General features: G+C 44.6%; 1 pseudogene; it reads left to right on the top strand.

Moving 5' to 3' along the window:
- LOC106589866 (RNA binding protein fox-1 homolog 3-like) overlaps nt 1-17,277 on the top strand; it is an 891,320-nt pseudogene that overhangs the window by 839,047 nt on the left and 34,996 nt on the right.

Raw genomic sequence — 17,277 nt, 5'->3', positions numbered from 1 at the left:
GACCCTTTCCTTCTTCATCAAGGTCCTCCATAGAGATTAGAGAAAGTATTTATCGTCCCTTGATCTTTTATGTTCAGCAATTTCTTTACCTCTCTTCATGGCTGTTTGTCTTATTTCATACTTCATTAATTTCTAATATTTCCCATAAGACTTAAATAGTTGGGCTTTCCTCCAATTGTCTTGTATAATATCTTTGGCATCCATCTTGAAATGATCATCTTCCAACAGTCTGCTATTGAGTTTCCAATAACTCCGATTCGGTTTAACTTCAGATCTATTAATATTTAAAGATAAGAATATAACTTTATGATCAGTAAGAATTTATGGTTCAATTGATACCTTGACTACAGAATTATCTAATGAATTAGAAATCAACCAGAAATCAATTCTAGACTGTCTGGACATGTCCTTGTTACTCCAAGTGAATTCCTTTTTATCAGGATATTTAGAACTCCAAATATCGACTAATCCAAGACCAAGACATAGGTTATTAAACTCAGGATTAACTTTGCAGGATCTGTTAGGAGGGGGATATCTGTCAATCATCATATTAGATACAGAATTAAAATCTTAAAGATCATTTTGATATCCTGAAATACACCTATAACTCTATTAATTTCTTCTTCAAATTCTTGAAATAATATCCTGTTCTTTGGTTTGTTGTTGGATGCATAAATATTCCCTAATAAAAACATTTCACTGTTGAAATTTACTGTTAAAATTAACCAACGTCCAGAGTGGTGAGTCTTACTACTGATGACCTTCCCTTTAAATGCACCTCTTAAAACTGCTACACCTGCAGAGTGGTGAGTCTTACTACTGATGACCTTCCCTTTAAATGCACCTCTTAAAACTGCTACACCTGCAGAGTGGTTGTTGCCATATGATAACCAGATATCATTGCCCCATTGATTTTTCCAAAAACATAGATCGGAAGAACAAGCATGAGTCTCTTGTAAAAAGTAAAAGTCTGCATTAAACCGTTTGCAATACAGGAAAATGGCCTTATGCTTGAGTAAATTATGAATACCCCTGATATTAATTGAACAAAGAGATAAAGACAAACATCAACCAACAACCTTGTAATGCTAATATAAGCTTTTCCTAAGGATATGTAACTCAAAAGGATGTCCATCCCATTATTAACCTCCAACAAAGAAACTAAAAAAACATTGGTCATAAAATTACCAAAGTATTGTTACTCCCACAAGGGGGAGACATTGTGTAGACTTTACAATAAGCAGTTATTCACCTATAGTTGGTGTTTAGTTTACCAGTTCTAAGGTCAGCCTTTTCTCATTCAAGTGTTTGTGTACATTTTTATAATAAAAGGCTGCTTTTCACCTGGTAATCAGTTTTTGGCCTGACAGTTCTGTCCGAGTTAGACTCTGGCTCTCACTCAAATGTTCTAATTTGGCCGCATTTCTTTCCCATCAATGATCACTCTTGCACCGATAAAAAATGCAGTTTTCCCTGCCTTTCGAGCTGCAGCCACCATCGGCCACAGTTTCTCTCTTGTCACTTTGTCTGCTGAGGTCAGATCCTCCGTGAACCTCAATTTCTGTTTGATGAGGAATTCACAATTCTTTGCTCGCCTCCAAAGAAGATCCCGTGTAGATCTGTTGGTGAAGCGGATGATGTTTCTCCTCGGTCTCTTGTCTTGATCCTTAAGTCGTCCCAAACGATGGACATTTTCCTGAAGTTTGGCTTTTGATTCGGGAATGACAGCTCCACAGATGTCAACAACTCTGAATTTGATGTCCTCACCCGCCTGCTCTGGAATTCCATAGAGCCTCAGGTTCCACCTGCACTGGTATCTCTCCGCCTCATTCACCTTTTGCTCGAGTTCAGCCACCTTCTTTTCATTTTCCTGGCAGATAACTTCCACTTTCTTCATGTCACTTTTGAGGGTTTTCACTTCTCCAAAGATAAAGTCAACAGATTTTTTAATGGCCTCAATTTTTATCGTATTCTCCCTAACCATGACCTCCAAGCCATTTGCCCTTTCATCTATCTTTGCTGTCAAAAGCATTACAATATTGTTTTGCATCTCAAGAAGTGACATACCCTCTGGCATCTCATCTTTTTCCCCTGGGGCTTGACTGGGGTGCCGGGGTCGTAAGGTAAAGGCCTGAGCTGGGGACTGGAGGGGTGCAAAATGTGAGCATTGTTGTCCGTGCTCACCGCATTTTCCTCACCCATTGCAGTATTTCCCCCCACAGTTACATTCTGAAGAGGAGTACCCAAAATCTTACTATCTTTTGTGGTTAATTGTCCATCTGACGATCTCTCCATTTCTTTCCTTTTGGTTCTGGTCGTGGCAGTTCCCATGTACGTTCAACAAGCTAGTTTTTGAGCTAGCTAACTTATCAGGCTGTCTAGTGTTGTCGCAAACTTTGTTTTAGAGCTGAATAACTTGCAGAAAGTAATCAATTACTTTGGTAAATAAACTAAACCATATTCATACAGGGTTTTATGACCGTAGAAATCATCCAATGGTCATAATTGGGTAAGGAAATCCAATAATTCCTTCAGCTACCAAAATAAATTGTCTGCACTGACCGCCATCTTGCGCGCCTCTCTGAATCTTTTCACCTGGATCATCCCAGCTAGCTAGCTGCTATCCGAGTTGCCACTCCTGGCTAACGTCTCTGTCCTGAAGCAAGAACCAATTAACCTAGAGCTAGCCTGTGATAGGCCCATCTCCCGGCTAGCTGAAGAGGTCCATCAGCCACTCCTTGGGCTACAATACCTATTTTGCCAATTGGCCTGGACCCCTTTTACTGCCGACACGGAGCCCCGCTGATACATCACGACTGGACTACCGACGTAAACCCGAGGGGGTTTTTCAACTGGCTCCTCCGTCGCAACGTCCCCTGAATGCCCATCTGCTAGCCGAGACCCGCTAGCTGTCTAGAGCATATTGGACTGTTAGCTGAAGAGGCACATCGGACAAATTCTTTGGCCACTATACCTAATTTGCCAATTGGCCTGGACCCTTTTACCACGGAGCCCTGCTGATCCATCAGGACTGGTCTGCCAACGTAACAGCACGAGGGTGCTACAACAGACTTATTCCGTCGCGACGTCCCTCTAAGGCCTTTCTGCTAGCTTGCTAGCCCCGGCCCGCTAGCTGTCTGAATTGCCGTGTCTCCAGCCCGCCAAGCTACTCACTGGACCCCTATGATCACTCGGTTACGCATGCCTCTCCCTAATGTCAATATGCCTTGTCCATTACTGTCCTGGTTAGTGATTATTGTCTTATTTCATTGTAGAGCCTCTAGGCCTGCTCAATACGCCTTAGCTAACCCTTTAGCTTAGCTAACCCCACCTCCCACACATGCGGTGACCTCACCTGGTTTAAATTATGTTTCTAGAGACAATATCTCTCTCATCGTCACTCAATGCATAGGTTTACCTCCACTGTATTCACATCCTACCATACCTTTGTCTGTACATTATGCCCAGAAACCTGCTCCTTTTACTCTCTGTTACGAACGTAATAGACGACCAGTTCTTATGTCCTTTAGCCGTACCCTAATCCTACTCCACCTCTGTTCCTCTGGTGATGTAGAGGTTAATCCAGGCCCTGCAGTGCCTAGATCCACTCCCATTCCCCAGGCGCTCTCATTTGTTGACTTCTGTAAATGTAAAAGCCTTGGTTTCATGCATGTTAACATTAGAAGCCTCCTCCCTAAGGCGTGTCTGAATCCTGGCTTAGGAAGACCACCAAAAACCCTGAAATTTCCATCCTTAACTATAACATTTTCTGACAAGATAGAACTGCCAAATGGGGCAGAGTTGCAATCTACTGCAGAGATAGCCTGCAGAGTTCTGTCTTACTATCCAGGTCTGTGCCCAAACAATTTGAGCTTCTACTTTTAAAAATCCACCTTTCCAGAAACAAGTCTCTTACCGTTGCCGCTTGCGATAGACCACCTTCTGCCCGCAGCTGTGCCCTGGACACCATATGTGAATTGATTGCCCCCCATCTATCTTCAGAGCTTGTGCTGTTAATTAACCTCTTACATCTAGACGTTCCGCTAGCGGAACACCTGCTCCAATATCCAATGATGGGCGTGGCGCGAAATACAAACTCCTCTAAAATCCGAAAACTTCAATTTTTCAAACATATGACTATTTTACAGCATTTTAAAGACAAGACTCTCGTTAATCTAACCACACTGTCCGATTTCAAAAAGGCTTTACAGCGAAAACAAAACATTAGATTATGTCAGCAGAGTACCCAGCCAGAAATAATCAGACACCCATTTTTCAAGCTAGCATATAATGTCACAAAAAACAAAACCACAGCTAAATGCAGCACTAACCTTTGATGATCTTCATCAGATGACAACCCTAGGACATTATGTTATACAATGCATGCATGTTTTGTTCAATCAAGTTCATATTTATATCAAAAAACAGCTTTTTTACATTAGCATGTGACGTTCAGAACTAGCATACCCCCCGCAAACATCCGGTGAATTTACTAAATTACTCACGATAAACGTTCACAAAAAAACATAACAATTATTTTAAGAATTATAGATACAGAACTCCTCTATGCACTCGATATGTCCGATTTTAATATAGCTTTTCGGTGAAAGCACATTTTGCAATATTCTCAGTAGATAGCCCAGCCATCACGGCTAGCCATTTAGACACCGACCAAGTTTAGCCCTGACCAAACTCCGATTTACTATTACAAAAGTTTGATTACCTTTGTTGTCTTCGTCAGAATGCACTCCCAGGACTGCTACTTCATTAACAAATGTTGGTTTGGTCCAAAATAATCCATCGTTATATCCAAATAGCAGCGTTTTGTTCGTGCGTTCAAGACACTATCCGAAGTGTAAATAAGGGTCACGAGCACGGCGCAATTCGTGACAAAAGATTTCTAAATATTTCATTACCATACTTCGAAGCATGTCAACCGCTGTTTAAAATCCATTTTTATGCCAGTTTTCTCGTAAAAAAGCGATAATATTCAGACCTGGAATCTGCGTTTAGGTAAACAGAGGAGCATTCTGTCGACGCGGGCACGCGCCTGAGTCTCACAGTACTGTAACCAGCCACTACCCAAACGCGCTACTTTGTTTCAACCAGAGCCTGCAAAGCCATGATTTAGCTTTTTGCCGCCTTCTGAGAGCCCATAGGAGCCGTAGGAAGTGTCACGTAACAGCAGAGATCCTCTGTAATGGATAGAGATGGCAAAGAAGGCCAAGAAATGGTCAGACAGGGTACTTCCTGTACAGAATCTTCTCAGGTTTTGGCCTGCCAAATGAGTTCTGTTATACTCACAGACACCATTCAAACAGTTTTAGAAACTTTGGAGTGTTTTCTATCCAAAGCTAATAATTATATGCATATTCTAGTTTCTGGGCAGGAGTAATAATCAGATTAAATCGGGTACGTTTTTTATCCGGCTGTGAAAATACTGCCCCCTATCCATAACAGGTTAAGTGACCTAAACTGGGACATGCTTAACACCCCGGCCATCCAACAATCTAAACGTGATGCCCTCAATCTTACACAAATTATCAATGAACCTACCAGGTACAACCCCAAATCCGTAAACACGGGCACACTCATAGATATCATTCTAACCAACGTGCCCTCCAAGTACACCTCTGCTGTCTTCAACCAGGATCTCAGCGATCACTGCCTCATTGCCTTCGTCCGTAATGGGTCTGCGGTCAAACGACCACCCCTCATCACTGTCAAACACTCCCTAAAACACTTCAGCGAGCAGGCCTTTCTAATCGACCTGGCCTGGATATCCTGGAAGGATATTGACCTCATTCCGTCAGTAGAGGATAACTGGTTATTCTTTAAAAGTGCTTTCCTCACCATCTTAAATAAGCATGCCCCATTCAAAAAATGTAGAACCAGGAACAGATATAGCCCTTGGTTCACTCCAGACCTGACTGCCCTTGACCAGCATAAAAACATTCTGTGGCGTACTGCATTAGCATCGAATAGCCCCCGCAATATGCAACTTTTCGGGGAAGTTAGGAACCAATATACACAGGCAGTTATGAAAGCAAAGGCTAGCCTTTTCAAATAGAAATTTGCATCCTGTAGCACAAACTCCAAAAAGTTCTGGGACACTGTAAAGTCCATGGAAAATAAGAGCACCTCCTCCCAGCTGCCTACTGCGGAGGCTAGGAAACACTGTCACCACCGATAAATCCACGATAATTGACAATTTCAATAAGCATTTTTCTACGGCTGGCCATGCTTTCCACCTGGCTACCCCTACCACGGTCAACAGCACTGCACCCCCCACAGCAACTTGCCCAAGCCTCCCCCATTTCTCCTTCACCCAAATCCAGATAGATGATGTTCTGAAAGAGCTGCAAAATCTGGACCCTACAAATCAGCCAGGCTAGACAATCTGGACCCTCTCTTTCTAAAATTATCAGCTGAAATTGTTGCAACCCCTATTACTAGCCTGCTCAACCTCTCTTTCGTATCGTCTGACATCCCCAAAGATTGGAAAGCTGCCGTGGTCATCCCCCTCTTCAAATGGGAGACACTTTAGACCCAAACTGCTACAGACATATATCTATCCTACCCTGCCTTTCTAAAGTCTTCGAAAGCCAAGTTAACAAACAGATCACCGACCATTTCAAATCCCACCGAACATTCTCCGCTATGCAATCGGTTTTCAGAGCTGGTCATGGGTGCACCTCAGCCACGCTCAAGGTCCTAAACGATATCATAACCGCCATCGATAAGAGACAATACTGTGCAGCTGAATTCATCGACCTGGCCAAGGCTTTCGACTATGTCAATCACCACATTCTTATCGGCAGACTCAACAGCCTTGGTTTCTCAAATGACTGCCACGCCTGTTTCACCAACTGTTTCTCTGACAGAGTTCAGTGTGTCAAATCGAAGGGCCTGTTGTCCGGACCTCAGTCTCCATGGGGGTGCCGCAGGGTTCAATTTTCAGGCCGACTCTTTTCTCTGTATACATCAATGATGTCGCTCTTGCTGCTGGTGATTCTCTGATCCACCTCTACGCAGATGACACCATTCTGTATACTTCTGGCCCTTCTTTGGACACTGTGTTAACTAACCTCCAGACGAGCTTCAATTCCATACAACTCTCCTTCCGTGGCCTCCAACTACTCATAAAACGCAAGTAAAACTAAATGCATGCTCTTCAAACGATCGCTGCCCATACCTACCTGCCCGTCCAGCATCACTACTCTAGACGGTTTTGACTTGAATATGTGGACAACTACAAATACCTAGGTGTCTGGTTAGACTTTAAACTCTCCTTCCAGACTCACATTAAGCATCTCCAATCCAAAATTAAATATAGAATTGGCTTCCTACTTCACAACAAAGCATCCTTCAGTCATGCTGCCAAACATTCCCTCGTAAAACTGACTATCCTACCGATCCTTGACTTCGATGATGTCATTTACAAAATAGCCTCCAACACTCTACTCAGCAAATTGGATGCAGTCTATCACAGTGCCATCCATTTTGTCACCAAAGCCCCATATACTACCCACCACGTGACCTGTATGCTCTCGTTGGCTGGCCCTCGCTTCATATTCATCGCCAAACCCACTGGCTCCAGGTCATCTATAAGTCTTTGCTAGGTAAATCCCAGCCTTATCTCAGCTCACTGGTCACCATAGCAGCACCCACCGGTAGCATGCGCTCCAGCAAGTATATTTCACTGGTCACCCCCAAAGCCAATTCCTCCTTTGGCCGCCTTTCCTTTCAGTTCTCTGCTGCCAATAACTGGAACGAACTGCAAATATCAATGAAGCTGGAGATTCATATCTCACTCACTAATTTTAAGCACCAGCTGTCAGAGCAGCTCACAGATCACTGCACTTGTACATAGCCCATCTGTAAATAGCCCATCCAACTACCTCATCCCCATACTGTTATATATTTTATTTATTTTGCTCCTTTGCACCCCAGTATCTCTACTTGCACACTCATCTTCTGCACATCTATCACTCCAGTGTTTATTGCACTATTGTAATTATTTCGCCATGACCTATTTATTGCCTTAACTCCCTTATCCTACCTCATTTGCACACACTTTATTGCCTTTTCTATTGTATTATTGACAGTATGTTTGTTTATTCCATGTGTAACACTGTGTTGTTGTTTGTGTCGCACTGCTTTGCTTTATCTTGGCCAGGTCGCAGTTGTAAATGAGAACTTGTTCTCAACTAGCCTACCTGGTTAAATAAAGGTGAAATAAATCAAATAAAAATCACGTCTCTCCTCTGATCCCATCATCATGTCTCTCCTCCTCTCCCATCAGCATGTCTCTCATCTCCTCCTATCCCATCACTTCACTCCTCCTATCCCATTATCATGTCTCTCCTCTCCTCCTATCCCATCATCATGTCTCTCCTTTTTTTAATCATCATGTCTCTCCTCTCCTCTTATCCCATCATCATGTCTTTCATCTCCTCCTATCCCATCATCATGTCTCTCCTGTCCTCCTATCCCATCATCATGTCTCTCCTCCTATCCCATCATCATGTCTCTCCTCACCTCCTGTGCCATCATCATGTCTCTCCTCCCCTCCAATCCCATCATCATGTCTTTCATCTCCTCCAATCCCATCATCATGTCTTTCATCTCATCCTATCCCATCATCATGTCTCTCCTTTCTTCCTATCCCATCATCATGTCTCTCCTTTCCTCCTATCCCATCAACATGTCTCTCCTCCTATCCCATCATGATGTCTCTCCTCATATCCCATCATCATGTCTCTACTCTCCTCCTATCACATCATGCGTCACTCCTCCTATCCCATCCTTTTGTCTCTCATCCCCTCCTATCCTATCATCATGTCTCTCCTCTACTCCTATCCCATCATCATGTCTCTGTTCTCCTCCTCTCACATCAGCATGTCTCTCATCTCCTCCTATCCCATCATCATGTCTCTCCTACTATCCCATAATCATGTCTCTCCTCTCCTCCTATCCCATCATCATGTCTCTGTTCTCCTCCTCTCACATCAGCATGTCTCTCATCTCCTCCTATCCCATCATCATGTCTTTCATCTCCTCCTATCCCATCATCATGTCTTTCATCTCATCCTATCCCATCATCATGTCTCTCCTTTCCTCCTATCCCATCAACATGTCTCTCCTCCTATCCCATCATCATGTCTCTCCTCCTATCCCATCATGATGTCTCTCCTCATATCCCATCATCATGTCTCTACTCTCCTCATATCACATCATGCGTCACTCCTCCTATCCCATCCTTTTGTCTCTCATCCCCTCCTATCCCATCATCATGTCTCTGTTCTCCTCCTCTCACATCAGCATGTCTCTCATCTCCTCCTATCCCATCATCATGTCTCTCCTACTATCCCATAATCATGTCTCTCCTCTCCTCCTATCCCATCATCATGTCTCTCCTCTTCTCCCATCAGCATGTCTCTCCTCTCTTCCTATCCAATCATCTTGTCTCCCCTCTTATGCCATCATCACATCTCTCCTCCAATCCCATCATCATGTCTCTCCTCTCCTCCTATCCCATCACTTCACTCCTCCGATCCCATCCTCATGTCTCTACTCTCCTCCTATTCCATCATCATGTCTCTCCTCTCTTCCTATCCAATCATCTTGTCTCACCTCCTATCCCTTCATCATGTCTCCCCTATCCTCCTATCCCATCATAATTTCTCTCCTCCTATCCCTTCATCATGTCTCCCCTCTCCTCCTATCCCATCATCATGTCTCTCCTCCTATCCCATCATCATGTATCTCCTCACCTCCTATCCCATCATCATGTCTCTCCTCTTATTACATCTAGACGTCTCTCCTCTCCTCCTATCCCATAAGTATGTCTCTCCTCCTATCCCATAATTGTCTCTCCTCCTTTCCCATCATCATGTCTCTCCTCCTATCCCATCATCACGTCTCTCTTCCTATCCAATCATCATGTCTCTCCTCCTATCCCATCACATCTCTCCTCTTATCCCATCATCATGTTTCTTCTCCTCTCCCATCGTCATCTCTCTCCTCTCTTCCTATCCAATCATCTTGTCTCTCCTCCTATTCCATCATCACATCTCTCCTCCAATCCCATCATCATGTCTCTCCTCTCCTCCTATTCCATCATCACATCTCTCCTCCAATCCCATCATCATGTCTCGCCTCTCCTCCTATCCCGTCATCACATCTCTCCTCCTATCCCATTCTCATGTCTCTCCTCCTATCCCATCATCATGTCTCTCCTCCTATCCCATCATCATGTCTCTCCTCCTATCCCATCATCATGTCTCTCCTCTCCTCCTATCCCATCATCGTGCGTTGTGAAATTTAAAATTTATGTTCGATTGAGCTGACATATGCAGCATTTCCAGTTAATGAAGTAATGGCGAACGCTGGAACATAGTTATTACATTTTCATTTCAATCCAGACCTTAGTCTAAGTGAATTGGATGCTAAGCTAAAGTCAGTCTAAGTGAATAGGATTCTAAACTAACTTCAGTCTAAGTGAATGGGATGCTAAGCTAACGTCTGTCTAAGTGAAATGGATGCTAATCTAACATGAATCTACCTCTCCCTTGTGTGTTTTCTGTAGGCTGGAAGCTGAACCCCATGGTGGGAGCTGTCTATGGCCCTGAATTGTATGCAGGTAAAACTACACTGATACATACGACACAACAATGCAAGCCATCGCTATCACAGTTCATCTTCACCTGAACGTCGGTCTGGCCAACATTATAATATAAAGTATCAGACTCAAGCCACAACAGTCTCCCTCATTCTGCACAGATCTCTCTCTCTCTCTCTCTCTCTCTCTCTCTCTCTCTCTCTCTCTCTCTCTCTCTCTCTCTCTCTCTCTCTCTGCATGCTGGGAATTGTTTGAGCGAGTGCTAAGTGCGAGCGTTGTGTAGAGTTAGATATCCTGGGTTTTCTTTCGGTTTTCCTTTTCTTGGTGATATCCTTTTTCTTCTATGCATGATTAAGTTTATTATATTTATTTTTTTGTTGTGGTAGAATTAAGTATATTGTTTTTCGTGTCGAAATTACCCTGACTTTGGCAGGGATGGTGACCCGAATGGTGATGCCGTCCCTGTCACTTCGGCACGGCTTTAGGTGTGTTACAGAAGCAACTGTCACGGTGGATGAGTTTTTGGTCGCCGTAGGAGAAAAGGTAGGCTATGAGAATGTTGCTTACGCGTCACGGATTAATAAAGTGGTGGTGGTATTTATTAAAGAAGAGCGTCTTGTTGATCGTATGGTTGAGCAAGGCGTACTTCTTAAAGGAATGTTTATTCAAGTTACGCTGCTTTTTTCTCCGTCAACAAGGGTAACGATTTCAAATGTACCGCCGTTTATTCCCAATGAGCTATTGGAGCGCGAATTATTGCGGTTTGGGAAGTTTGCAAGTTCAATTAAGATTGTCCCGTTGGGTTGCAAACACCCGGCATTGAAACAGGTTATGTCGTTTCGGCGACAGGTGTTTATGTTTTTGGATTCACCGGAGCAGACTTTGGAGTTATCGTTTAAAGTCAAGTATGACATCAGACTGTAGATGGCTTATGCTAGTACGGGTAGTCAATGGTGTTTTGAGTGTGGGGATGTTGCCCATAAGCAACATTCTTGCCCAAAAAGGGAGAAGGGAGAGGGAGGGGTGCAGGTGGTCATCGTAACACCTGGGCCCACTGATGTAGGGAGAGGTGGGCCGACAGTGGTAGAGCAGTCACTAGAACCTGTTGCTGAGAAACAAGTTGTCCGTGTTGAGGGTACGGAGTTGCAACTTGTACCAGAGGGAAATGTTATGCAGCAGAAAAATATTGTTGTAGAAGGTAAGGACGTATCTGAAGAGCCATTTCCTCAGACTGGTGAGGAGTTGCACACTACTAGTAATGGGGTACAGGAGGGGGTTCATGTGGAGCTAGTCTCCCAGGAAGTGGAGGAGATGTCCACTACTAGTAATGGGGTACAGGTGGGGCTAGTCTCCCAGGTAGTGGAGGAGATGTCCACTACCAGTAATGGGGTACAGGTGGGGCTAGTCTCCCAGGTAGTGGAGGAGATGTCCACTACTAGTAATGGGGTTCAGGTGGGGCTAGTCTCCCAGGTAGTGGAGGAGATGTCCACTACTAGTAATGGGGTTCAGGTGGGGCTAGTCTCCCAGGTAGTGGAGGAGATGTCCACTACTAGTAATGGGGTTCAGGTGGAGCTAGTCTCCCAGGTAGTGGAGGAGATGTCCACTACTAGTAATGGGGTTCAGGTGGAGGAGATGTACACTACTAGTAATGGGGTACAGGTAGAGCTAGTCTCCCAGTTAGTGGAGGAGATGTCCACTACTAGTAATGGGGTTCAGTTGTGGCTAGTCTCCCAGGTAGTGGAGGAGATGTCCACTACTAGTAATGGGGTACATGTAGAGCTAGTCTCCCAGGTAGTGGAGGAGATTTCCACTACTAGTAATGGGGTTCATGTAGAGCTAGTCTCCCAGGTAGTGGAGGAGATGTCCACTACTAGTAATGGGGTTCAGGTGGGGCTAGTCTCCCAGGTAGTGGAGGAGATGTCCACTACTAGTAATGGGGTACAGGTGGGGCTAGTCTCCCAGGTAGTGGAGGAGATGTCCACTACTAGTAATGGGGTTCAGGTGGAGGAGATGTCCACTACTAGTAATGGGGTACAGGTAGAGATAGTCTCCCAGGTAGTGGAGGAGATGTCCACTACTAGTAATGGGGTTCAGGTGGGGCTAGTCTCCCAGGTAGTGGAGGAGATGTCCACTAATAGTAATGGGGTTCAGGTGGGGCTAGTCTCCCAGGTAGTGGAGGAGATGTCCACTACTAGTAATGGGGTTCAGGTGGGGCTAGTCTCCCAGGTAGTGGAGGAGATGTCCTCTACTAGTAATTGGGTACAGGTACAGCTAGTCTCCCAGGTAGTGGAGGAGATGCCCGGTACGAGTATTGGGGTGCAAGTGGGGAGTGTTGAAAGGGATGTGGTAGAGGGGAGTCAGGGGTCTGTGGCCTCAGTTGAGGAGGATCGGGAGAAGGATATGGATATCTCTCCTGATTCGATAGCAGCTGGTGAGGACTCAATTTACAATCTAGAGGAGGTAAATGGGTTTCTGGATCAGACTTTTGGGAAATCTGTCAAATTGGCAGATGTTTTTGATGTTATTAAGTTTGTGAGGTCAGCTGTGATGTTACAGAAGACAGTGGAGTTAGACCAGTTGAGTGAGAAGAAGTGGTTTCGCTTGAGAAAATGTGTTACTGCTGTCACAGCAGCAAAAGGTAGTGGGAAATATGGTCAAATTAAAACAATGATGATGATCATGGGTGTTTTTTTCTCTTTGTCTGGTTTCTCTGTGGATTCTTCTGCTTTTCCTTTCTCTTTTCTATATGGAGGTACTAAGGGTAGGTTCTCTCAATATTAATGGAGGAAGGGACAGGAAGAAGAGGGCTTGGGCATTAGAAGTAATAAAACAGAAAAGGCTTAATGTAGTTTTTCTACAGGAGACACATAGCGATGAGGCTAATGAGGTTGACTGGGGTATGTGGTGGGAGGGGCAGCATATACTCAGTCATGGTACTAATTTCAGTGCTGGGGTGGCAATTTTGTTTTCCACAGGCTTAGGGGTGACTGTGGTATCTACAACAGAGATTGTCAATGGTCGGGTTTTATTGGTCAAGGCGGATGTTATGTTTTTTTTATGTTTATGCTCCTAATGAGGGTACAGAGCATATTGTTGGTTTTGATAAAATAAAGGAAACCTTAAGACAGTGTGACCAAGAGGGGTGTATGGTTTTAGGGGGGGACTGGAACTGTACAGTGGATTTTACTGTTGATCGCACTGCTGAAGAACCTCACCTGCGGTCAGAAACTTGTCTGTCTGGTTTATTAACTGAGTTTGAGCTTTCTGATGTGTGGAGAGTAAGGAATGCAAAAGTTAGGCAGTACACACGGCTAAAAGTTAATGAAGGTCGTGTCAGTGCAGCAAGGTTAGACAGTTTGTATGTTTCTGAGCACTACTGTAGTAGGATTGGAAGGTGTGATATTACTCCTGTGGGTTTCTCTCCATATTGTTACTGTTGATGTTCACTTGTCCTGTCCACGAAAGTCATCATCTTACTGGTATTTTAATGTTAAATTGTTACATGATGTCATGTTTTGTGAAAGGTTTTTGTTGTTTTGGGAAAAATGGAGGTTACAAAAGGGAATTTTGAGTCCTTCAGACAATGGTGGGAGGTTGGGAAAGCCCAAATACGATTCTTTTGTCAACAGTATACTGCTCTGTCACGTATTGAAGCTAAAGAGACTATCAGGGCCCTTGAACAGGACATGAAATCTATTGAATTGAAGCTGCTCACTCAGAACGACCCTGGACTAGTCATGAACTTACAGGACAAGAGACATGAACTGAGGTCGTTTCTACATGAAAGAGTGAAGGGTGCCTTGATTAGGTCTCGTTTCGCTTCCCTCAAGGATATGGATGCTCCTAGCGCTTTTTTTTAAATTAACCTAGGACAGTCGACATTACAACGTAAACAGATGGTCTGCCTTCGTCTCCCTGATGGGAAGGTGACCACAGATGACAGTGAAATGCGTCAACAAGCCGTGGATTTCTACTCTGCACTCTATAAGGTGGAGGATTGTGACTCTCTGTGTACTGAACAGTTGCTACACGGTCTTCCTCAATTGGGACCTGAGCAGAGAGTTGCTTTGGACTCTGATATTACTCTGCAAGAGCTGTCCACAGCAGTTATGCAGCTCTCAACAGGCCGAGCCCCTGGCATTGATGGTTTACCATCTGAGTTTTATAAGCACTTTTGGGGGTCTATTGGGGAGGATTTTTATGAAGTGGTGTGTGAATCCTTTCATGAGGGTTCTCTTCCTGTATCCTGTCAACGTGCAGTGCTTTCACTGTTGCCAAAAAAGGGATTTGGCTCATAAAAAATTGGAGACCTGTTGCTTTGCTGTGTGCAGAATATACAATTGTGTCTAAATGTCTCTCAAACAGATTGAAAGAGTATCTGGGATTGTTGGTCCACAAGGACCAGTCTTACTGTGTACCTGACCGCTCTATTGTTGACAACTTGTTTCTAATAAGAGATGTTTTAGACATTTGTAAACTGTCTGGTGTAAATGTGTGTTTACTTTCTTTGGATCAGACTGTCAAGGTGGAAATGGGTGCTACCCCAACTGTCTTATAGGGGAAGGGTACTGGTAGCTAATAATCTTGCTGCCTCTACCCTGTGGCACAGACTAATGATTTTACAGCCACCTGTCTGATACAAGAGCTTCAGAGGACCCTTGTCAATTTCTTCTGGTCTGGACAACACTGGATTAAAGCTGCAGCCCTGTACCTGCCACTGCACGAGGGTGGGCAAAGTCTGGTGGACATTTCATCCAGGATCATGGCATTCCGGCTTCAAGCAGCCCAGGGACTGTTGTTGTACAGTGACGGTTCTAGCTGGGTCGACACAGCCGACACATTGATGAGGAGAGCAGGCTGTTTGGGCTTAGATAAGCACCTTTTCCTCTTAAAGCTGGAGGGGGGTGATTTGCCTGGCCTGACTCCATTTTATGAGTCTGTTATGCAGGCTTGGAGAGTTCTTGTCAAGTCCTGTAAGGCCTGCACGCTACCAGGGATGTGGCTTTTCGAAGAGCCTCTTTATTACAACACTGCCATCCAGTCCCGTGCTCTGGGTTCAGCCAGCCTACGTTCATGTCTGTTAGGTGTGGGGTGTACCAAGCTGGGTCATCTGATGAGGAGCAGGAGCAGATCGTTGGAGGAGCTGGGAGAAAGAGCGGGAATCTGATCATCTCACCTACTGAGGAAGGTCGTCGCTGAGGTCTGTGACTCCTTGCCAGTACTCCATCTGCAGTATGTGACTGGCACTTCCAATTCTGATTGGTGGAAGGAGGGTCTGGATTATGAGTTTCCTGCACTGATTGTCAGTGCTGCGGCAGGGGCATTCGAGGAGGACGTGGGGATGCAGCTTTCATTCGATACCCCGGAGCTGGGGGAGTTCAAGGAGGTGGGAAAGAAAGCCATGTACAGAATGTGTAAAAGTGTCTTCCATCTTCCCTGGAAGGGGTAAAATCGACGAGGTGGGCGGGTGTGCTTGGTCCAGGTGCATCCCCAAAAGGCTGTTGGCGATCACTATACAAACTGCCTATTGAAAAGAGGACAGCTGACCTCCAATGGAGGATAATATATGGAGCTATAGCCACCAATATGCATCTGGTACACTTGGACCCTACTGTTGGGGAGGGGTGTCCATTTTGTGCTGAGTCTGAAACTCTGGCACATCTGTTTTTACAGTGTCCCAGGTTGGTCGGGATGATTGACCTGATCACTAGCTGGTTCTCAGCTCTGGGAGAGGTTCTCTCTTCCCAACTGTTTATATTTGGGCTAAAGCACAGGTTTAGTCAAAAGGGTGTAGTTGTGTTGCTTAATTTTGTGATAGGGGCAGCTAAATTAGCGATATGGAAGACCCAAAAGAACAGTATTCGGGAACAGGGGTCTGTGGATGTGGTGGGAATGCTGGAGGGAATGTTGGCAGCGAGACTGAGGGTTGAGTTTGCCTATTATAAACTGGTCAACAATATTCATTTGTTTATGAGTATATGGGGTATTCAGAGGCTGTTGTGTTTAGTTACTGTGGAGGAGGATTTGGAGATGTGTTTTTAATTGATGTGTAACTATGGTTTTGTATGAGTATTTATTGTGTTGTGGGCTCCCAGACCCAATAAAGATTATTTAAAACTCTCTCTCTCTCTCTCTCTCTCTCTCTCTCTCTCTCTCTCTCTCTCTCTCTCTCTCTCTCTCTCTCTCTCTCTCTCTCACATATATATATATAAGCCGGTATGTATGTGGTGTTGTGTATTCATTTGTGCATGTGGATACGTGCGTGCTCACGTGTGTGCCTATTTGTGTGTGTGTACATGCTCCTTTCATTTAGAGGAAGTGCTGTGACTGTCTGCGGACTTTAACACCTCTCCATCTTGCTCATTAGACTGAAATCTGTTCATTCCAAGACAGCTTTACTGCCAAGCTCTAAATAACAGCCATCCATCTATTTTATTTCTCCTCCCCTCCCCCCTCCCCTCTCCCCTCATCCACTCCCCTTTCCTCCCCCCTCATCCACTCCCTCACGATCCTGAACCCTAATATATTGAGTTGTCTTAAACATGCCAGTAAAGTTTGCCAAGCCTAAACGACGCCATATGCCTCTGCAAGTCCCATGTGGCAGCCATGGTGGAGGGTTGTGTGTGTGTGTGTTGGGGTGTGTGTGTGTGTGT

The sequence above is a fragment of the Salmo salar genome, chromosome ssa28, assembly GCF_905237065.1.
Source record: "Salmo salar chromosome ssa28, Ssal_v3.1, whole genome shotgun sequence".
Lineage (NCBI taxonomy): Eukaryota > Metazoa > Chordata > Actinopteri > Salmoniformes > Salmonidae > Salmo > Salmo salar.
The sequence above is the reverse complement of the archived record's forward strand: the minus strand, read 5'-3'. Positions and strand labels throughout refer to the sequence as shown.